Source organism: Leiobunum rupestre, chromosome 7 (genome assembly GCF_980474605.1).
Source record: "Leiobunum rupestre chromosome 7, qqLeiRupe1.1.hap1, whole genome shotgun sequence".
NCBI lineage: Eukaryota > Metazoa > Arthropoda > Arachnida > Opiliones > Sclerosomatidae > Leiobunum > Leiobunum rupestre.
In genome coordinates, this window is record NC_143390.1 from 48,427,064 (window position 1) to 48,452,250 (window position 25,187).

At 38.8% G+C, this 25,187-nt stretch overlaps 1 long non-coding RNA gene across 3 annotated transcripts; it reads left to right on the forward strand.

Moving 5' to 3' along the window:
• Positions 1–993: 993 nt before the first annotated feature.
• Positions 994–6,350, forward strand: LOC149936607 (uncharacterized). 3 transcript variants are annotated; one of them, XR_016472194.1, is made up of 5 exons: positions 994–1,279; positions 1,360–1,606; positions 1,769–1,947; positions 2,052–2,699; positions 5,937–6,350. It is a non-coding gene; the product is annotated as an uncharacterized LOC149936607 (long non-coding RNA). The 3 variants fall into 3 exon arrangements; XR_016472193.1 differs by having other exon boundaries at positions 1,360–1,947; XR_016472195.1 differs by having other exon boundaries at positions 1,360–1,947; positions 5,986–6,350.
• Positions 6,351–25,187: the final 18,837 nt, after the last annotated feature.

Consider the following 25,187-nt stretch of genomic DNA (forward strand, 5'->3'; position numbering starts at 1 on the left):
AGTGTTGCCAATGTTTGAAAGTTGAAATAATTTCGAGCTTTTTATTAATCGTCAAATTAAAAAAAGATGGATAAATACCCTGAGACATGAAAATTCTCACAAAATCAACGTTTTTGAAAAAAATTACCTTTTTCCCACAGAACCAAAAGGACCCCAAAAATTCACACAATATGGGAAATTTCCCACAATCTGGCAACACTGTTTCGTAGTAGGGTAAGAACAGCAATCCTATGACGTCATTCTACTAGATTCGAAATAACTGTCTCGCGTGTAGTTAATAGCGTTTACCCACATACAGCCGGAACTCCGAAAATTAGCTCCATAGTTACCATGGTAACCAACTATAGGTAAGACTTCTGCCAACTTTGATGAGGCACTGTTAACAGCGCCTCATCAAAGTTGGCAGTGATAGGACAATAAAATACCGTGACCGATGGAGAACTTGGAGGGAGGCTGATTTTTCGGAGTTCACATGCCGGAAGTGGGTAAACGCTTCGTTATAAAACCAGGCTTGGAAATAAGTGGTGGTCACTGGGTCAAAGACCAGATTATTAATTGCTCGGACCAGTTTTTTTATTCAAAAACTAGGGGTTCACTGCTCCGAGAACCAGCGTTAAGAAACCACCTAGTGGCGCACTTTACCTTCTCAAATCTATAAGTTGTCTGTTATTTCTTCCTATGTTAGTTTTAAAGCGGTTAGGGTTCGAACTGAGTTAAAAGAGCGCATTCATATCCGTCAACTATACATAAAATAACGGTCGACTTTTTGATTTAATTGATTCTAGCCTGAAACTTTGAACGATCAGAAATTTAAGCTGCAAAACATGGTTTAAACTCTGTCGGCAGTCGGCGACACTCATGAATAAAATTTAAACTACGCAAGAAGCCAATGTGCGTCTTATCACCATTCGCAACTGATATGAGTCTAGATGACGAGCCTTCTTCGAAGTTGCGGCGTTGCGCCTATGATCTAGCGTCTGCTACAGACAAAAGTCGTAAGAACTCTATTTCTTAAATAAACTTATTAAAATATAAGCAAACGATGTAAAAATTATATTAAAATGCAAGTATCATTATTTCTAAAGTCAAATTTACGAATAACGATGAGGAAAAACTAATAGCGTCTGCTTTAGCCACTACCTATCCAATGGCGAACCAAAGGGGGCACAGTGAAAGTTTTGGATCGCGAATAGACTTTGAACAATGAAATATCGCATGACCTTGAGCCACGTTTTCAAGGTCATCACAAAATTATCTCGAGGGTCGTGGAGTATGAAGGGTAATGAATGGAATTTTATTTAATTTAGTCAACTTGTCTTTGACCTTTAATTTATCGACTTCTAATAATACACCTTTAAGGAAATCGCCAAGAAGTAATATTTCCGAGAGCCAGGACCTGCAAGTGAGCAACAAACACAGCACCCCACACAAGGAGAACGTAACCCGTCAAAAGTCGTGCATTTTCTTGCCTGCTGCCGTCGGAAGGGGAAAATTCGGAAATTGTCTTCCCCCGCCATTATTTCAACAACAGTAAGTTACAGGTCTTGGCTCTTGGATATACAGGGTGTTTCAAAAGGTTATGCAAAACTTTTAAGGAGTTGTAGAGGTGAGTTGAGAAGTATGCCTTTTTTTAAATTTTCCTACGATGAGTTAAAAGAGCGCCAGCGAGCTTCAAAGTGTGGCCTACTAACATTAAGGTCCAAGTCGTAGAGCATCAGCGGCGTTAAAGCAAGTCGCGGCTTTAAGAATATGTTTCAATATTATACAGGGTGTTTGAAAATTCAGTACAGAAAATTTGAGGTGTTGTAGGGGTTGAGTAAAGATGTATAACTGTCTTCGTGGCGATCCTCTGCAACGAATTGGACAAGCGCTAGAGTGTTTTAAAGTTCGGCCTGAAGACGCCTAACAGTACAGTAGGCTACCACACGAACACAAGAACCCAGATAGGTAAGCCGATTTCAGGGGTAGGAAGAAAATGGGACTCTATAAAACATTATCGTGTGCGAAACGTAATTTTTTTAATGCTCAAAATGTCGTCCTCCAACTCTTAGAAAAGAAGGCAGCTGCGAAGAAGAGATGAAAGTCTGTCCTCGAACACTCCAGTTGTGGTATGAATGGGTTCCACAGCGGCGTTAATTATTACAACTAAATCCACCTCTGATCCGACTGGAGTTTCCTAGACAAGATCTTTCATCCAGCCTACAAGAAAAAGTCTCGCGGCTTTAGATCTTGCAGGCCTGGCGACTGGACCTCCTTGACCAATCCTTTTCTGTGGAAATTGTTCATTGGGGAACTTACAAACCCGCCAGGAAAAGTGAGCCCGAATCTCGTCATACTGAAACCACATTTATCGTAAAATTTCTAACGGGGCATCATCAAGAAGGTCAGGTAAGTCATCACGCAGAAAAGCACTGTACGTCGTCCCATTGACTTTTGGCGGCAACATGTAAGGACCAATCAAAACGTCTCCGTTAATCCAGCCCAGAAGTTAACAGAAAATCTTTCCTGATAACCACGGGTAAACGTCGCATGATGATTTACATGAGCCCATTCGAGCTGGTTGTGAGTGTTAAAAACACCATCCCTGGGAAATGTGTCTTCGTCATTGAAAAGCACAGTGGTTGGAAAAACGGAATCTTGGACGGAACGTTCTGCAAACCATCGTGCAAAAATCCACACTCAATGGGAAATCGGTTGCTGTAAGATCTTGCACCTTTTGCCGATGATAAGGGTGTTGTCCATAGATATAAGAAATGTATACAGGGTGTCTCAATTTGCTCGATCAGGCCATTTTTCTCAAAATGTATTTATGCTAGGGTTCTGAAATTTTCAGGGTTTATTTGTTAGGTATGGAAGGCTTTGGTTACTAAATTTCAGAAAAATCGAACGATTTTGTGCCATTTTGGAAAATTATTTTTTTCACCGGTAGGTGTCACGCAAAATGTTTAATAGGAAAGTTGTAGGGCATAGTCGAAAGGGGCTGTTCACAAATAACGTAACGCAGAAAAACCACTTTTTTGACTCCCCCCCTCCCCCTCGTAACAAAGAGTAACAAATGGAAAGATCCCTCTTCTTAAATTACGTAACAAATATCGAACCCCCCCCCTTAAATTATTATAGTACGTAACAACTAATATGCTGGTAATAAAGTACAATAAGATCAGGTACTAAATTTTATTGTTTGTAATTATCATTTGAAATTACAACTGTATTTTTACGCAACACTTTATACCCATGGGTATGAAATTCTTTTAAACGTGAGTAAATCAATGAAAATACAAATGTTTGTAATAATTGTGACTGTTTCTGAAAATGGCGAAAATTTTATTTTACGATATTAAAAATAAGATGTGTTACGTAACATTTCAGTGAACCCTCCCCCCCCCCCCACGTAACATGTCGTAACGCTTGCCAAACCCCCCCCCCCCTACCACGTTACGTAATTTGTGAACAGCCCCAAAGTGTAAAAATAATTTTGGTTCGGTTGAAAAAGACCTATTTTTCATTGTGTTTGGAGGTCGGGGGGAAAAAACAAGTTGTACTAGCAGGCAATAGCCTTTAACGAATTGTAGGTAACATGCATTTCGGTTATAAGATTTCGAAAAATAAACAAATAATAATTAGCCCAAGTGACAAATGTTTTTTAATGACTTCTACAAAATGTTTTCAAAAATGCCACCTTCTGATGCAATGCACAAATACGCACGGTGTTGCATATTGCGAAATGCTCCTCGAACCATTTCTGGAGTCACCCGGCGACATGCTTCGATGATTCTTTGTCGTAAATCGTCAACGCTCGTCACAGGTATTTGGTATACGTAGTCCTTTACGAATCCTAAAAGAAAAAGGCGAGTGGTGTTAGATCAGGGGATCTTGCAGGCCAACGAACAGGACCAGTTCTTCCGATCCATCTTCCAGGAAACTCGTCGTTTAGATATGCAACCACGTCACGATATTGGTGAGGTGGCGCCCCATCTTGCTGGAACCAGATGCGTCTGTACTCGGCCAGAGGAATGTCGTCCAACACGTTGGATATTTCATTTTGAAGGAACTCCAAGTAGTTTGACCATTCAGACGATTTGGCAGGAAGAACGGGCCAATAATTCTGTCACCTAACAGACCAGCCCACACATTTAAGCGAAACTGCACTTGGTGGCGGTGAGGAAATCCCCAGTGTGGATTCTCGTAGTCCCACATATGTTGGTTTTGACGGTTGAAAGGCCCATCTCTTCCGAATGAACATTCGTCGGACATCAGTAGTTGATCGTGAAAATCCTGGTGTGCGTCAGCCATGAGGCAAAACCAATTGCAGAAGTCGAGTCGGCGCTGTCTATCACCGTCATGCAGTCCTTGGTGAAGTGTCGCTCGATAAGGATGAAAATGGTGTCTTTTGAGTGTTCTCCAAACGTAGTTTCGATCCAACCCTAAGTCAAAGCTGGCAGTCCTGACGCTCGCTCGAGGATAGGCGACGAAGTAGGCAAGTATGGTGTTTTCCATGTCGATGTCCTGGAGACCACGACCACGAAACCTCGGATTGATATTACCCCAGTTGTCGAAGTCGCGGACCACTCTAAGAACCGTCGTATGACTTGGTCTGCAATTGGGAAATCTTCGTCTAAATAACTGACTTACTAGAGTAGCATTACGACGACCTTCTCCGTAAAATAATTCTAGCATATGAGCGCGCTGATCTCGAGTGTAAAGAGGCATGCTGGACAACAATCGGCCAAGCTGAGATAATGTTTTAACTTTGAAATGTAAACGCTTTAAATACTACTCGGACAATTGATATTTCACGTTAAAAAACAACAAAAGAAAAATAAGCGTAATTTTTGGTCTACAAATCTTTGTTTGATGATCTTACTCGTAACCACGTCGAAATGGAAGACGCGGTCTTTGTCTACTTTGTCTAATTAGGTGTTGAACGTAATAATTTTCTTTAACAATAACTTTTTGCAGATCTGATTATTAACTACATAGCTGAAAGCATAAGTTCCCTAGAATAAATGTACATGTGTGTTGTGATTTTGTACGATTGTTTACGTTAAAGGCTATAGTTCTTTCTATAAAGTAACATGGCCTTCTTGTTTTAATGTAGCTCTTACGTCACTGCATTTACTTTCTCCAACACTACGAGCGCGCGCTCGCTTCACGAGGAGCTTCCTATTTTCTAACGCTCGTGCAAATTGCGCGTGCTAAGATAATTCCACCAAAACTCAGTCTTGTGACGTAGGAGCACCATGTTATACTTCTACTTTTAACAAGTTGGTTAAGCGTAAAACATTTATAGAAAGAACTATTGCCTGCTAGTACAACTTGTTTTTTCCCCGACCTCCAAACTCAGGGAAAAATAGGTCTTTTTCAACCGAACCAAAATTATTTTTACACTTTCGACTATGCCCTACAACTTTTCTATTGAAAAATATTGCGTGACACCTACCGGTGAAAAAATAAATTTTCCAAAACGGCACAAAATCGTTCGATTTTTCTGAAATTTAGTAACCAAAGCCTTCCATACCTAACAAATAAACCCTGAAAATTTCAAACCCCTAGCATAAATACATTTTGAGAAAAATGGCCTGATCGAGCAAATTGAGACACCCTGTATAAAGGTCTAGATAAATTTCGGGGCGTCTAAGCCTAACATAAAATACGGAATTGACACCTAGCAGACACCGAGGAAGACACGTGACCAAGAGCGCGAGCTCTCTTAGCATTTTAGTACTAAGTGCTTGACCTTTCCGCAGGCCGTAGTCTTTAGACACCATCTGTTGGTGACTTTTAGTATCATTTTTAAGCAGGAGACAATGGCTCTCGCGACGATAGCACGAGCTTTCTTACCGATAGATAGCGCCTTATAAGGATAGCCTGCAGAAATTACGCGTTTCTGCTAGCTGTCACCTCCGTATTAACTCCCTTTGAAATATTTTATCTAGACCTTTATATACGTTTCCTATATCTATGGTGCTGTCCGTCATCGTGAAGAGCACGAGAAGCAGAAGAATGATTGTATCCGGGTGGCCTCTGTCATGATTTGCATTGGTCACTGGGGAGCTCTGCGGCGCAGCGCAACCCGTGCCGTCATGGTTTCCTCTTCGCCCAGACAACCTACTTTGATCACGTGCTGTTCGTGCTATCTCGAACAGCGTGTGATTGCAGACTCACAGTTGACCGTGTCGCTTTTGAAGAGAGCGCTGGCCTACTGGGAGGATAGAATACTGAATTAACGTAATCGATAAAGTAATTTAACCCAGGCTTTTTCTGATTAGTCAATTTTTATTGTTCACAAAACGCTGGGAAATGTATACAAATAGTACAGAGTAAACCTGATATTTTTTTAAATTTTAAAATTGTGGGCTTTTTGAAAAATTAACATTTAAACTTAAGCCTAGTTTTGAAAAAAAAATAGTTATACCTCATATAAAAGCCCATTAGAAGAGCTTTAAAATGAGGTATTGTGCATCCATCAATCTCAACCGGTTCTAGAGAAAAAGGGCATGTAAATCAAGATGACACCATTTTTCTTTATAATTAAAATAATTAAAAACATTTTAAAAATGAAAAATAAACATTTTTGTTATGAATTTTATTCATAGCTACATAACTTCCCTTAGTATACCAACTTCCATCAAAATCAAACAAGTTGGCAAGCCAAAATATACCTCTCCTCGGAAGAATTGTCCCTAGTGGTATTAATTTCTCGAGATAACCCTTAAAGATATATCTCCGCAATTTAGAGTTATTTGTTAAAAATGTTATCCCAGTTCTATCCCGCCCGGTATAAAATTTTAATTATAATTAAAATAATTGAGACGAAACGACCAATTTTAATTTATTCAGAATATCATATGTTAAGTAGTTACAGCAGTGAGTTAGACGTACTATAACAATGCACAATTGAATTACACCCTTTTACAGTACAAGTTTATCAGTTGAATATAATACGAAGCAAATTTTAATGAAAGAAATATCTACAGAGGGTATTATAACGACCGTTCGCTTTTTGGTTTATAATTTTAACGGAATCGGGCCGATTTTAATTAAACGATAGTTTATCGAAATTTTGTTAAAAGAATATTCCCTAGGGCCGCGCGATAAATTTACGAGAATAATTTCCCGTCGCCGTTATATCGAAAATTTAATTGGTTCGGGATTGCCAGAACTGTAATGTCGTGGGCGAGTGATTAGAAAATAAAATTGCAACCTGAATTATGTAAAATTATAAATGCTCATTTTTATTCAGAACAGTCTATGGAACGTTCTAGATTTAACTTTCATCAATAATCCAACAATATATATCCCTTCTACGTAATTATACAGAAATGGTACTCAAGTGTCTAAGACTAGATTTGTCTTAGTTCATCGTGATTGAAACATAAACCAAAACACACTTACTAAAAGTAATTATCATAAATTATACTGAGTAATTTTAAACTCTGTCTTAATTAACAGCTGACATATGTTCGCTACTAATTACTTCCAATCTACTTAATAAGCCTCACAGGTTGAGTTGATAATTTCAAGGGTATAATTAGGTTATTCCAATTCAAAAAATAATAACAATCAATTTTATCTTACATCTGACTTGAGTTAGTTCACAATTACTTTAACATTTTCAGTCTTAAACACGCACTGTTCATACACTTAAGTCCATTCACTCACGTTCCAAACGCGAAACACAATTTAACTCTTTTCTTGACCGAAGACCGAACATACTAATTACAACCGCAAAGTTCGTCATAACTTTTGACCGACACCAGGACCCCGTCCTGTAGTAGTTCGTCTGACAGCCAAGAACTAAGAAAGAATAGATCTTCTATATTGACGGCAACGGCCTTATATACGTTTATTTTGTGTTTGTTTTTTACCCGTCGAGATTTGACTAAAGTTCGAAAAATTTAAGAGATTATATTTTTTACCCGGTTTGATTGATAGTTCTCCACACGGTGGCGCTATATTATTACTTTGATTTAATTTCCGCGGGAGTTTTGAATAATTATCCTTTTTCTAAGCGTTATTAAAAGGTAACAATGAACTACTTTTTGTGTTTTAACGAAATTTTGTTAAGAATTTAACAAAACAAAAAACCGTACCAAAGAATAAACAAACAAAGTTCAATAAACAATATATACAGATATTGTATTAATCCGTTTAGTAAAAAAACCCGCCTTATTATAATGGTTTTAATATTTTCCCTAAGGAAGTCAATGGCTCGGCGATGAACTAGCCGCATTGTTACAATGCGACCCGAGTTCAATTCCTGATCACGATCAAATTTTACATTAAAATACTAAAATATTTAATTAAATATAAGATTAATATAATCTGTAAATATTTAATTAAATAGAAAATTAATATAATTTATAAATATTTAATTAAATATAAGATTAATATAATTTATAAATATTTCATTAAATACAAGATAAATATAATTTAAAATAATTCCTTAAATATAAGATTAATATAATTTATTAATATTTAAAATGATCTAGAATAAATTATAGTACCTAACATTCGCCAAAGCTGTTTTTTAGAAAAACACCGTAAATTAACAAGCGTTGGTGGCTGAGTGGTTAGAGTAAATCTCTTGCACGAGGCAGAACCGGGTTCGATTTCCGGCCGGCGCCAATAAATCGCAAATTAATACTCAGACGAATACCGTGTACAATTGGTGGAAACCCTGCCATTGGACGTTGAGAGGTTGCATAACACTCAGCACTCGGTCCTCCCAAAGTCATTAAGAAGAAGTTGGAGAGAAAACGCCCATACAAACACAACAGACTCAACATCCACAACCAATCTAACACAAACAAAACAAACTCAACACCCACAACCGTCATAACACGAACTCAACATCCACAACCATCATAACACAAACACAACAAACTCCACACCCACAACCGTCATAACACTAATTCAACACCCACAACCGTCATAACACGAACTCAACATTACAATAACTAAATACCCAATCAAACCGAGTTAAAACCGTCACGACGGTGAGCGTTAACGAAAAAACACCATCCAAACCAAACCCATCCGCAAAATAATCCGTTAACGCTCACCGTCACACGGTGGTTTTGCCAACACTACGAAAAACTGCGAACGCAGAGATTTCGAGACATTGCGTACATTGATTAACCTTTGCACGGAAAATGCGAACGCGTTCGCAGGGCAGACAGACAGACACACAGACAGACAGACACGGTGGTTGTATAACCCCTCCTAGGGGACTTTGTCCCCTCGGAGAGGTAAAAACATGCGTCGGAATCAGTGTGTTGATTTGACGTGGATTGACTCAAAAGTAAAAACTAGCTTCTAGAATTTTCGAAGTTTGTTGTAGTGAAGTGCGAGGCCTGGCTGTCTGCCTGCCGGTTTCGTCACTTTCATTTAACTTTTGAATCGTGTCGCGGCTCGCGCGCGTAAGGTTAGGTAGGCCTAACCATAGAAATCGGGGGTACGTTCAGCAGCGCTCATCGGACTCACCGATTACTAATCGCTGACATAGGTTTCCTACTGTACGCTTTTTCGCGTTTCCGGTTTTGACGTCATGATAGTCATCGGTTACTCACCGAAGTCATAGGCTGGAAGAGTCGGTTTTGCCGATGACTGACGTCATTACTGACATACAACTACTATAAAAGCTACGGCATTTTAAAAAACACCGATGACTGAATAAAAGCGTTCAGCAACTTCCAACGTCATTATGACGAAAAAGCTCATCGGTGGAAAATATAAATCCATCGGGTTTTTTCCCGTTGACTGTTACTGAACGTACCCAATATAACAAACTAGAACGCTTAATCGAATGGCTGACAAGGCACCGATTAGATTCTTGGCTAAAACGACAGTAACACCATCTGCGCTGCCTCTAGAGGCGCGCTCGCGCGAAACTTGTTTAAAAGTTTTCACCCGCCCCATTGAAATTAATGTAAAGTTGGCGACAATTACACGTTAATTAACCTACCAAATGATATAAGAAATATTCCACTGACAATTTTTCCCGTTTATATGAACTTAAATGTAATATAAAATCGTCTTGAAAAATCGTCTATCGCTTTATAACATTAAAAAATAATATTTATCCCGCACCATGTAGATAACCGAACATCTGCTCGTCTAGGTAAAGTTTGTGTTGTCAACGCGCGTATTAGAAAGCAAAATGAGATTTTAGAAAGTAGGTTGTAATTCGGAACGATATTAATACTTTTCACGAATTTTGTCATCAGTGAATTATAATTATATAATTATATGACTTGAAATAAGTTTCAAGGTTTATTTAAAAGCTAGTTTCATAACTTTTCATCCATTGGTTCGTTCAGAATGTATCTTTAAAGTAGACGAAAATTTTAAGGCGCTGAATCTTGCCCAGTCTTAAGCCTCGGTTTAATCTACTGTGTATTTTGAAACGGAAAAACCCGATTACTATCGTTAAATCTTGGTTAAATGATGGCGAACGCTCCTTGTAATAAGAAACAAATAACGAAATACGTTCTAAGCTTAGTTAACGCCAAATATTCCACGTATTTCGTTATTTGTTTCGTATTAAAAATATCATATTATTAATCCAAGATTTAATCATTTTGTCTCACACAACCTTCAGAATAGTTTCATTTTCAAGCGATTTATTGCAAAAATAACAAGAGTTAGCTGGGTGGTAAATTTTAAACGCGGTTACATGAAGAGCGGCGGATGCGTTTTAAGTCAACGAAGGCGCAAAATTGTAAGATGCGTTTCGGGTACAACGTTAAAACCGCGAATACGACACAACGATTGCTCGAATGTAAAATGTTCATAGAACATTTTTTGTGGGAAATAGCTGGACCCTAATGTTCATAATTGGGTTTATAGCCGTACATACAATACTAACGTAGATATTCGCGATAAACCATTACTGTGCACCGGTTTCCCCCATAAATATTGCTCGTAAAACAACTATTTCTAACAGTAACCTGTGAAAAGATATGTTTTTGTTTGAGTAATTACTCCTAAAATATTTAATAGCGGAATTTTGAAACATTCTTCATTTTTTATTTAAAACAAGTTGGCAGGCCAAAATATACCTCTCCTCGGAAGCATTGTCCCTAGTGGTATTTATTTCTCGAGATGACCCTCTAAGTTATATCTCCCCAATTCAGAGTTATTTACTAATAACGTAATCCTGGTTCAATCCCGCCCGGTATAAAATTTTAATTTGAATTATAATAATTGAAACGAAACAACCGAGATTAATTTGTTCAGAATATTATAAATTAAGTAGTTACAACAGTGAGTTAGACGTACTAAAACAATGCACAATTGAATTTAACCCTATTTACAGAAATGTTTTATCAGTTAAATGTAATACGAAGCAAACTTTAATAAAAGAAATATCTACAGAGGGTATTTGTATTTTTATCGCTTACGATATAACAACACAGAAAACCTTCTTTAAACCACTTCACACGAAAAAATGATAATTAAAGCCAACAATACCGCCCAAAAGCTCAACACAATCAAAATTAAAATACAACTAGCGGTATTAATTTCTCGAGATGACCCTCAAAGTTATATCTCCCCAATTCAGAGTTATTTACTAATAACGTAATCCCGGTTCAATCCCGCCCGGTATAAAATTTTAATTTGAATTAAAATAATTGAGACGAAACAACCGAGATTAATTTATTCAGAATATTATAAATTAAGTAGTTACAACAGTGAGTTAGACGTACTAAAACAATGCACAATTGACTTTAACCCTATTTACGGTACAAGTTTAGCAGTTAAATATAATACGAAGCCAATTTTAATGAAAGAAATATCTACAGAGGGTATTTGTATTTTTGTCGCTTACGAAATACTTGCCGCATAGTTAACGCTCATTTTATTTCAACGTTCGCCCGATCAAGATACCGTAGATATCTGGTAGTGGACGACTCGTAGACTGTCGGAACCATCCTGTTGACGTTGTGACACATACCGCATGAAAAAGACCAAAACCGTCCAATTTCCAATATCATATAATGACTCGCACACCCAGGATATCAATGACTGCATTAGGAATCGTAGATATCCAAATATCCACACCACCAAAAAACTTATTAACAAGAAGCGAAAAACTTACCATTCACAAAGCACAGAAAGCCACTTGACTAAACGTATATCAATAAATGACTGTAGAGGGAATAGTTAGGGTTCTTTATAAATAAACACAAACGAACCCAATTGATGAACTGCATTAAACATCTTAATCAGCCGAGAAAACGTTTAAAATAAATTACGACCGAGATGAAAACCAGACCAACTCGATATGTTGTTAATAAATTTATTTTTTATTTTATTTTTTTTTTGACATCCACACATCGGTGTCGACCCAAGGCCTTAGACACCAGCACTCAATAACTGATTAATCAGGGCGAGATATGTGTAACGGCCACACCAACGGGGGGATACGAGGGGACAGGGGTGGGGACACCCGTGGCGGAAGTATTCCGACCACCCGTTGGGGGATTGGTGGTCGTCCTCACACGGCCATCCACAAACTCTGCCTCCCGGACGCCTGGGATTACAGGAGTGAGCCACTACTCCCGGCATAAATGAATTATTAAGCTTGTAAACCAATACGCTAAACCTAATAGATAAGAATATACGACTGAAAAAACTAAATAAATTACAAAAAACTAACGGGTTCTACCCTTTATCTTATCTGCTGACTGCGCTAAAACAAGATTTGACCATTAAATATTTTGAAAATGCGACGTATACACTTTGAAGGTTCCGTCAAAAATTATCCTTTCCCAAACGTAAAGGTTCTCAAAACATTAATACACAAAAAATAAGTAAAAAGGTTCCTCCAAAAAATGAACCATTTTGCGGAAGAAGTAAATAATTTTAAAAGAATAAAAGATAAAACAAATATACAACCGCAAAAATAAAACGTCAAATAATAGAAGAAAAAAATCTTTAACTCCATTCATTAAAAAAACCCTAAACAAAAGTACCAAATTGAAATAAAGCAACTTATTATATTAAACAAGATTAAGTCTTTATAATTTTTTCGTAAAAAAACCACATTAGGCCTTCACAATTTCATTCGTAAAAAAATTCAAGACTTTGTTAACTATTATGCTTACAATGAGTGTCTTATTTGCAGTATAGCTTGAAGTTATCGTTGGTTCTGTGGTAGAGCGCTCGACTGCCTAACTGAACGGCCCTGGTTCGAAACCTGGGTGACGCATTTGTTTTTAATCAAATGAGAAATCGCTAAATTAGAATTTCTTCGATGCAATAATTTAAATCTTCCACGAAATCTTGCTCTATTTCAATTAAACCAAAATTTCGTACTCTATTAAATACGCTTTCGATAAAGCTGAAGGTCTAATTTTCAATGAAACGTAATAAGTGTCGGTGGTTCTGTGGTAGAACGTCCGCCTGTCAAACAGGCGGTCTCGGGTTCGAAACCCGCCCGATGCGATCGCAAATTGATACTAAGACGAATACCGTGAACAATTGGTGGAAACCCTGCCATTGGATGTTGAGAGGTAGCATTACACTCAGCACTCGGTCCGTCCCAAAAGTCAATAAGAAAGAGTTGGAGAGATAGCACCCGTACATACACACCACAAACTCAACACCCACAAACGTCATAACAATAACACAACATTACCACCCTACACATAAACATTACAATAGCCACTGAATTAAACCTGTCGTGACGGCGAGCGTTGACGAAAAAAAAACACCAAACCAGCCCCGACTGCAAATTAATCCGTTAACGCTCACCGTCCTACGGTGGTTTTGCAAACACGGTTTTTCGACTTTGTTCCCTAATTACTAGCAACTGCGAACGCAGAGATCTCGAGAAACTGCGTACGCAGTGATTACACTTTGCACCGAAAATGCGAACGCGTTCGCAGGCCTGACAGACACACAGACCCACCCACAGACAGACACGGTCGTTGTATAACCCCTCCTAGGGGACTTTGTCCCCTCGGAGAGGTAACAAGTTGGCAAGCCAAAATATACCTCTCCTCGGAAGAATTGTCCCTAGTGGTATTAATTTATCGAGATAACCCTTAAAGATATATCTCCGCAATTTAGAGTTATTTGTTAAAAATATTAACCCATTTCTATGCCGCCCGGTATAAAATTTTAATTATAATTAAAATAATTGAGACGAAACGACCAATTTTAATTTATTCAGAATATCATAAGTTAAGTAGTTACAACAGTAAGTTAGACGTACTATAACAATGCACAATTGAATTAAACCCTTTTACAGAACAAGTTTATCAGTTAAATATAATACGAAGCAAATTTTAATGAAATAAATATCTACAGAGGCTTTTTGGAATTACTCTCTTACGAAATACTTGCCGCATCTTTAACGCTCATTTTATTTCAACACTCGCCCTTGATGAAGATACCGTAGATATCTGGTAGTGGACGACTCGTTCACTTCCTGTTGACGTTGTGACGCATACCACATGAAAAAGACCAATGCCGTCCAATTTCCAATATCATATAATGACTCGCACACCCAAGAAATCATTGACTGCGTTAGAAATCGTAGATATCCAAATATCCACACCAAATGTATTTACAAGAAGCAAAAACCTTACCATCAACAAAGCACAGAGAGCCACTTGACTAACCGCCAGCTCTTAAAGCAATTAACGTTAAATTATCTCCTTTGAATTAACAGAACTATATATAGGTCGTTAAAAAAGTGGACCACCCACAGGGTCTACCCTTTAACCCTCTAATCTCGGCTGACTGCGCTAAAACAAGATTTAACCTTTAAAAAATACCAGATTAGGCCTTCATAAATTCATTAATAAAAAAAGACTTTATTACCTATTATGCTTACGATGCCTGTCTTAATTTCAGCGAATCTAAGGAGCTATCGGTGGTTCTGTGGTAGAGCGCTCGACTGCCAAGCCGAATGGTCTGGGTTCGAAACCTGGGTGGCGCATTTATTTTTAATCAATAGAGAAACGCTAAAGTAGAATTTCTTCGATGCAATAATTTCAATTTCAATTCTATTTCAATTAAACCAAAATTTCGTACTCTATTAAATACGCTTCCGATAAAGCTGAAGGTCTAATTTTCAATAAGGCGTAACAAGTGTCGGTGGTTCTGTGGTAGAACGTCCGCCTGTCAATCAGGAGGTCTCGGGTTCAAATCCCGCCCGATGCGATCGCAAATTGATACTAAGACGAATACCGTGTACAACTGGTGGAAACCCTGCCATTGAACGTTGAGAGGTAGCATTACACTCAGCACTCGGTCCGTCCCAAAGTCATTAAGAAGAAGTTGGAGAGAAAACGCCCGTATAAACACAACAGACTCAACATGCACATCCATCAGAACACAAACACAACAAATTCAACACTCACAACCTACGCATAAACATTACAAAAACGTAATACACCAAACCGTCACGACGGTGAGCGAAAAAACACCATCCAAACCAAAGCGCAAATGCATCCGTTAACGCTCACCGTCGCACGGTGGTTTTGCCAACCCTTTGAGAAACTGCGTACGCAGTGATTACACTTTGCACCGAAAATGCGAACGCGTTCGCAGTCCTGACAGACACACCCACAGACACACCCACAGACCCACCCACAGACCCACCCACAGACCCACCCACAGACAGACACGGTCGTTGTATAACCCCTCCTAGGGGACTTTGTCCCCTCGGAGAGGTAAAAACTAGCTTTCTATGATTTGAAAGAAACGCGTTTTCTAGTGCGTTCTTAGCGATTGGAAATTATGGTAAAAAGAAAACTATTTCTAACACTAACCTGTGAAAAGATATGTTTTCTTTTGAGTATGTACTCTTACACGATTTGATTACGCAGTTTTGAGCCATTCTTCAACTTTAATTAAACATAAGTTACTTTAAAGATTTAAAAAAAACTGCGTTAGCGTCGAGCTAAAGTCGGCCATTTAATTTTAGGCGAAATAGAGTGTTAGTTCACCAGTTTGGCACCGATGGCGTAACTTTCGTTGCCAGCCAAACGAAAAGCATGGGCCAAAGGCAGGGTTTTTTAAAAGTTCTAATCGGATCCCACGACAAAATTTCAAAAATCGTTCTAGTTTGTTATCCGATTTCTATGGGTCTAACCATGGACTAATTAACAACAGGGACGGCCCAGATCCATAACATTTCCCTATAAAGACCCCAAATAAAAGTGATAACGCGTTCAGCAGCGTTGCCAGGCAAATATTTTTTATCCTGGTGATTCAAACGTCATAAACAGGAAACTGATTTTTAACGGTTTTAGCGGTTGTGATTTGAATTTTCAAACGTCTCTCATAACCATAAATGTTATCACGTTAAATAACTATAATTATAGTTATTATTTTAGTATAATTGGTATAGTTAAATGATACGTTTTCAACCTCCGATTCTAAGATAGATTCGAAATTATCTCGGAAATTGTTCATCATAAGAAAAGGTAAACAACTATTAAGCCTTGGTACAATCAATTATATTCATGAATAATATCATATTATGATAATAATAATTACCGTAACAAATTTGGGAATTGCTTCCAGACGTTAAGCAGAATATTTTACTGTATGTACGATCGGAAAAGCTCGACATTCTAAATTTTTACGACGATTAATTTAAAAGACCAATATATTAGCACCGCATGGTAATCTCGTGGTTCAACTTTTAAATTTCAAGCATTCCAAGGAAGCTTCTTTCCCTATTTTCTCCCCCCCCCCCCCCGCTTATTTTGAATCACCAGCCTATACAAGAATTTCCTGTTATGCCCGCGAATACCGCTAGAGTGCGTCGTTGCTTGTTCTTTTTACTTTTTTCCCGGGCCGGACCGTCCCTGTTGTTAATTAGTCCATGGTCTAACCGAACTTACCGAAGTAAACTAGTCTATATCATGGACTAATTAATTAGTCCATGTCTATATCAATCATATCCTATTTGGGAAATTGGATTGAAACTTTGAAAGGAAAGAAAAAAGATCTGATTTAAAAATGTTGGGGGGATTCGAGGGAGCCATGCGCTAAATGAACCTTGATAGCGCAATAACTCAGAAAATCAGTTACCTTTCGGAGGAGAGTGGAAGCATGGACTAATTAACATGTTGTTAATTAGTCCATGGTGGAAGCCTAGAAGCAACGAGGCCCCTTCAAATCGCGAGGCCCTGTGCTGTAGCACACTTAGCACATAGGTAAATCCGACACTGGATGGCGCCTGTATCAATTGGCACGGAATTCAAATATGTCAATCGTGGAACCCGCGAATTGGCCAGAAATCTCACTTAAAGTAAAAATTTATTAATGCAACCGAAAATGTAGTTTAGAAATGATCACTACAAACTAAAAATATAATACTCAACCAAATCGTTCTTAATTTTAAAAAAAGTATCTAGATTTTAAGGCGAATATCGCCAAAAAACCGCTAAAATGGAAAAATGATTAACTTCTTGGGCTCAGATTTAAAAAATTTATAAGGGGCTACTGAGGGTTTATATGCGTGGGATTGACATATCGCTGACCTTTCTAGCAGTAGCGGCGCCAGGATTTTTGGGGAGGTAGGCCAACCATTTGGCCAAATATTTATTGTAGCTGGTCACGGAACAAAGGTTAGTTCTTTGGTTCTAACTGAAATACCTTTTTATTCTATGGCTCATCTTAAATTTATTTAGGTCACGTACGAGCATTTGGAAACTTATATATATGGGGAAATTTTGGTGGTATTTCAAATAAAATATTTTGAAAATCATGATAACAGCATGCCATCGTGGGCACTTCGGAGGGGGTGCTGGCGATGGGCCCCTATCGTACTGGGCCAACCGGTTTACTAAGTTGACAAGAGGCTTGGACACTAATACCCAGTGGTAGTGCATGGGGAGGCATCTGATTGGTCTAATGTTCATTGTGGTGTACCACAAGGTTCGGTCCTTGGCCCATTATTGTTTAAAATAGTTAAAAACTCCCTTCCCGATTCTGTACGTGACTGCTTTGTAGCCCTGTTTGCTGATGATACCAAACTGTATCAGCCTATACTTTCAATCCTTGATTGTCAAAAATTCCAGTCTGATCTTAATGCTGTTGTCGCGTGGGCTACATCAAACGGTTTTTACTTTCAATGCTGACAAATGTTCAGTTTTACACTTAGGAAAAAAACACCCAAACTCTATTTATACTATATTTGGTTGCACTATCATGGTCGATCCGGGGTTAAAGTTTTCCATTCATGTTACCAAAGTTACTAAGAAAATTCGATCCACTACTGGTATAATCCGTCGTAATATCCTCTTTCGCTCTCCTAAATTAATTCAAACACTATACAATTCCCTTATTCTCCCCCACATAGATTACTGTTCTTCGGTCTGGAAACCTCATTTACAAATTGAGATTCTAGCCCTTCAGAAGGCACAGAACTCCTTTTCCCAGCCCCTACTCGTCTGCAAAAGCGTCACATCAAACTATAGGGACTTGGCAGCATGACGTCACGCCGTACCTTCGGCCATGGCCGCCATTCTGGTATACTTTTTCTCCAAAGGATAAAAACTATCGAAAAAAAACTGTGACGTAACACTGCCAAGTCTCTATTGGTAAAAATGTAGAAATCTGGCACATATCCCCAATATTTTCAGATAACTTGTAAAAATGGGGGATATAAAAAGAATATGTTTTTTATAAAGGGCCCTTTTGATATCCGGGGGGGGGGGGATTTTGTCGTTACGCCACTTTTACAATGATTTACCTCTTAACTTTGCTGATTTTTTTACTGTGAACTCCTCCCATTCCCTTAATTAAACAAACCACCTGTTCTCACTTCCCACCGTCTCAACTATTTTGCCAGAATTAGATTAGAGAAAGTTATCATAGAGCCATAGAGCCCATTGTGGGCGCATTTGACTTACCAGAGAGAGAAGGGAAGACCAGGCGGAATGACACTTGAGTAAGAAATTTATAGAAACACGGGAAAATGGCAGCCGATAGTTCGATAAAAAATTGGCAAATAGTAATCAAAAAACGGCAAAGAATACTAAGCTTTCGCCAAATTTTAAATCGGTTTCTTAAGCCGGAAATTACAGAGAAAAACGATTCAAAAGCTAACAAATTTACCAATGTTGCCATCAAAACGAAGAGTTAATCCACCCTTACAGAATCAGTGGTAGTTGGGATATTTCAAAGATGATCAATTTTAATTATCATGTAGAATTAAGTTATGAAGTAAGAAAATTTGTATTTAGGAATTTTGGCATTAATGATAAATAAATGTATAGAACATTGAAGCATATGTTTTAAATAACGCAGTTCTTGACTAAACAAATAAACTTATATCTCTAGAGTTTAAATATATTAGTTACACAGACGATATTTTCATTTCGTTAGCTCACGTTAGATGGCGGTATCGTTACCCAGCGTCCCTCGAGAATCTTCTCTCTTATTGAGGGGGTGGAATTTTCAACGAGAAAGAAACTTACCCCCACGCTTTTGTAAGGCATTTGCGCTTCCAGAATTTCAGGCTCTGTAGTATTAATTTTTATTTTTATTTCTATAGTTCAAAATTTTCCGTGTTTAGTTCCACCACGGACTGTAGATTTTAGAGGACGAGTAAAGCGTAGCCTTCCCCTGAAAAATTTTGGTTCCCCCGCGCATCAATCACTTCGAAATAGAGAGAGAGAGAGAGAGAGTCCGTCAAGGTCATTTGTACCATGCATAGAGTTAGTCCCCCCCCGCATCTGGAAATCTGGCCGACCGAAAGACAGGCGCTTTAGTTTTTTTAATGACCTTGAGCGACATCCGTCAGCCTGATCGGTGAACGGGGCGTAAAACACCTCGAGAATACCGGTCCTCTAAAATTTACAGTCCGTGGTTCCACATCGAGATATATATATATCGAAGTGGGACTGGATGGATTTTCGTTAAGTGTTGTTTGTTTGGTGTGGAAACCAACGACACGGTAGATGAAGCTGCGAAAAATAAATTAGATAAAATATTTTATTGGCGGCGCCGAGACTCGAACCCAGACAGCCGCTGGCCGCGTTATCTCTAATACCGACGCCCTTACCAACCCAGCCACACCGTTCTGTACAAGTTAAGTTGTCGCAATTCCCGTTCCTTTTTAGTTCCACATCGAGATATATATATCGAAGTGGGACTATTGCTATGGACGGATTGTCGTTAAGTGTTGTTGTTTGTGTGTTTGTGGTGGAAAAGCGACGACACGGTAGATGGAGCTGCGAAAAATAATTTATTAATATATTTTATATTGTTGGCCTGACCGGGGCTCGAACACAGACAGCCGCTCGCCGCGTAATCTCTTATAAATCCCACGGCCTACCAACCTAGCCACGCCGTCTTCAATATACATTTGCTTGAAATTTTACCCTTGAACAGTTTTTTTCTTCCATTGGGGCGGGACGAAATTTTGCGTTAACTCAAAAGCGGGGCAAGTAGATTGTGAACTAGTAGTGCCCGTAAAGGCAGGAGAGCGCTGACGGTGCAGTCTACGGATCGGACTGAGGATTTGCGGACAGCCATATTCCGTTCTCTTTTCGAATCACATAGGCTTTTTCGCCCGTCAATTTTCTCCCTCGCCCCTGAATCGCGAAGCCCCGCTGACGGTGCGGTCTGCGGGTCGGACTGGAGATTTGCGGACAACCATATTCCGTTCTCTTTTCGTATCACATAGGCTTTTTCGCCCGTCAATTTTCTCCCTCGCCCCTGAATCGCGAGGCCCCGCTGACGGTGCGGTCTGCGGGTCGGACTGGGGATAATAAGTGTGGCACTTTCTTATCGAAACCGTGTATGGTCAGAAGTAATAAATAAGTGTGGCACTTTCTATAGCGGTACAAGTAGATTGTTAACTAGTAGTGCCCGTAAAGGCAGGAGAGATAGATCCGTTAGACATTGCAGCAGAGAGAATATAATATTATATAATAATAATAAGTGTGGCACTTTCTTATCGAAACCGTGTTTGGTCAGAAGTAATAAATGTGGCACTTTCTTATCGAAACCGTGTATGGTCAGAAGTAATAAATAAGTGTGTCACTTTCTTATCGAAACCGTGTATGGTCAGAAGTAATAAGTGTGGCACTTTCTTATGGAAACCGTGTATGGTCAGAAGTAATAAATAAGTGTGGCACTTTCTTATGGAAACCGTGTATGGTCAGAAGTAATAAATAAGTGTGGCACTTTCTTATCGAAACCGTGTATGGTCAGAAGAAATAAATAAGTGTGGCACTTTCTTATCGAAACCGTGTATGGTCAGAAGTAATAAATAAGTGTGGCACTTTCTTATTAAAGGGAGAGTGACCGAAAAAAAACAGTTGGTCTCATTCGATAGAACTCTTTAACGCGCACGCAGTGCCGTTAATTTCCGCCCCCTCCGACCAACCCCCTTAAAGGGAGAGTTACCGGGGGAAAAAAGTTGATTTCATGAGGGTGGGCGGTGGCCACTCTTTAACATAGGATGGTGAATTTTATTTCAAACAATAGGAAATCACATGGGCCCAACAGATTTTTTATTAGTTTGCCCACCCGGGTCAGCTGATGGTGGGCGGCATCCACTCTTTAACTTAGGGTGGCAATTTATTTATAAAAAGATAATAAATCACGTAGCGTCATTAGCTTTTGTATTAGTTTGCCTACCTGTGTCTACTAAGGGTGTATATATTTGTCCACTCTAATACACTGATGTGGAACTAATATTACGGCCTGGGCCGACTTGTTCCGGGTTATTTTACGTATATTTACGGCGTTTTAGGGTCAAGTTAACCTCAAACTTCGCCTTCGCCCGCCCCCCACCCAGTGGATTTCCACGAAGGATGACGCGGGCGTGGTGGGAAGTTTGAATTACAGTGTGGGGCTACACAACGTTTCCCGATGGCACAGAGAAAGAAGGAAGGGGAGAGATATTTAGAAAGGGGGCGACGTAAACTCGACGGTAGATAGAAGCTCGTACACTAACGCGCATCGCCGTTGCGCATGAGACTGCGTGGGAATTTGAAACTTTCCCACAGTGAAGAGACAACTGTGGTTCTGCCACGTGCCTATAGGTAGTGACATAAGTTAATGATACCTCTAAGTAGACAAATAAGCCCTTTCAAGGTGGAATCTTTGTCCAGAAAATGTGATATCAAATCTTGTCTCTCCGATTCCCGCGAAAATGAAAGTTTTGAAAAATATCGCGGACCCAGCGCCGCTGTGCGGTCGAGAATGACACTATATTGGGCTGAGAGAAATAAACCAATAGCAAAAAAACGTTCTTTGTCCTCTGCAGGGGGAACGAATTTTCTAAGGGAATACCGAAATTTATCTCTTTTGGGGAAGTTCAAGCTAGCCTTGCTCCAAACGGGATTAAAGAAACGTCAGCTTCGGCAGTTCCAAGTGTATGTTAAGGCTACTTTGATACGCAGTACGGAGAGACATAGGTCAATTTGGACAAGCATATCCGCCATAGGCAGCATAGCCATTTGTCTACTTAGAGGTATCATTAACTTATGGTAGTGAGTTTTTAATTAAAATAGTTTACTACAAAAAGCGCTGCTATAAAAATTGCAATAGCAACACTAGTCAAGAAAGGGAATTTTTAAGTAAAATCTAATTCGTCATCAGTCCTACCTCATCCAACACGTACAAAAATCTCGAAATATATCGTTTTTACGAGGTAAAAATTGATGGCAAGTAACAATTTTATATTTATCATATCTTTTAAATACTAAATTGTGGTTAAAACGTTTTTCATTACTGTAATCCTTGACAAATAATACACCTAAAAATAAACAAAAACAAAAAAAACAAAAGATGCTATTCTTAAAAATAGCCTCAAGCGATTCAATTTATACCATTACAAACATAATGATGCTGATCCACTTGAGTTAAATTAACTCTAACAATAGCTCTATGCCATTTTTTACATTTTTATAATTTGATCCTTTTTTAGGAAATGGGTAAAAATTTGCACCTTTCACAACATTTGTATCCAAACTTCCACGATAACAACAGTTCTAAGTCGCCACCATTTTTATTGCACTTAAAATAGAAACTAGTCCTAAAATTATACCTTATTTTTAGTTCTATATTAAATTTATTACCGATTCTATCGAACTTTGTTAAGCCTTTGCCAAGAACGCAAACGAACTGAGAAAGCTCTCTCTTGAGTCTTGACTGTGATGTAGTTGCGCACAACGATGCGCGTTATTGTACAAGATTCAGTCGGTAACCATGGTAGCCATATGACGCGAAGAGCCACTTCGTGAAAAGGGGAAATACATTGAAATACCCCTTCACCTGGCCATCTCTCCACTTCCTTCTTTCTCTATGCCGATGGCCAGTTTCAGGTCTTCCAGGTAAACAGGGGGCACAATTTAGACCCCCCTTATCGAAACCGTGTATGCTCAGAAGTAATAAATAAGTGTGGCACTTTCTTATCGAAACCGTGTGTGGTCAGTAGTAACAAATAAGTGTGGCACTTTCTTATCGAAACCGTGTATGGTCAGAAGTAACAAATAAGTGTGGCACTTTTTATCGAAACCGTGTATGGTCAGAAGTAATAAGTAAGTGTGGCACTTTCTTATCGAAACCGTGTATGGTCAGAAGTAATAAATAAGTGTGGCACTTTTTATCGAAACCGTGTATGGTCAGAAATAATAAGTAAGTGTGGCACTTTCTTATCGAAACCGTGTATGGTCAGAAGTAATAAATAAGTGTGGCACTTTCTTATCGAAACCGTGTATGGTCAGAAGTAATAAGTAAGGGTGGCACTTTCTTATCGAAACCGTGTATGGTCAGAAGTAATAAATAAGTGTGGCACTTTCTTATCGAAACCGTGTATATTCAGAAGTAATAAATAAATTTCCGCCCCCTCCGACCAACCCCCTTAAAGGGAGAGTGATCGAAAAAAACAATTTTTCTATAGAACAATAAAAGTAAAAGATTGGAATCGTCTACGCTCGCGTCTACTTGAAAGAGTGAGACCAAAAAATCCAAAGCAGTCGAACTTAGGGCGTGTTGCAAAAGTCTGCTTTGCTAGAATCAAACATGTTAAATTCAATGGGCTAGCACTTTGCCTAGCACTTTGGCAACAGGCCTTTAAGCTGAAAAGTATGCGACCATGGGGACAGAATCTCCGTCTTGCCATATTTGTAGTACATTCTTGCAATAATATGATTTATGCAGTTGTTAATAATCCATATTAAATATCTGCTCTAAGAAAATACTTATTTAATCACCGAGATAATATAAAATCACATGGCCTGAACAGCTTTTGTATTGGTTTGCCCACCCGGGTATCCTGAGGGTGGGCGGTGGCCACTCTTTAACATAGGATGGTAAATTATATATCAAATGATAGGAAATCACATGGCCTCAACAGCTTTTGTATTGGTTTGCCCACCCGCGTATCCTGAGGGTGGGCGGCACCCACTCTTTAACTTAGGATGGCAATTTATATATCAAACGATAAGAAATCACGTAGCCTCAACAGTTTTGTATTAGTTTGCCTACCTGTGTCTACTAAGGGTGTATGGGTTTGCCCACTCGAATACACTGATGTGGAACTAATATTACGGCCTGGGCCGACTTGTTTTAGTTGGTTTCCTTTTAAGTATTGACATGTACAACTACTATCTACTGTTATTTATATATATATATATATATATATGTCTTTATGTACCTGTTCCTGCCATCTAGGAGCAACAAACACGGCACCCCACACAAGGAGAACGCAACCCGTCAAAAGTCGTGGATTTTCTTGCGTACATTTTTCATTGACTAGACGCTTTAGCACCTGCTGCCGTGGGAAGGGGAAAATTCGGAAATTGTCTTCCCCCCACCCGTAAAACGTTCAGCGTAAAGGCTCGTGACGCTCGTCCAATGAAATTCGTACACAACCCTTCGTTATCGTGTTAGAAGGCTAGCTTCGTTTTCCTTGTGTTTGTTGCTCCTAGCTGCCATTGTTACCGATGCTCTAATATAAGCCTAGTTCTGGCTTTTTGAGCAGCTTTCTCTTGAATAAATAAATTTTATGGAAAGGAAAATCTTATACAGGGTGTTTTGAATTGCTCTGACTGGCCATTTTTTCAGAAACTGCAAGAGATAGAGTTTTCGAAATTTTCAGGGTATTATTTCTAGTGTGCGATCGCTTTAAATCCTAAATTTCAGAAAAATCGGAAAAAATATTTTAGAAGAAAAGTTTCAATGAGAAAGTTGTAGAG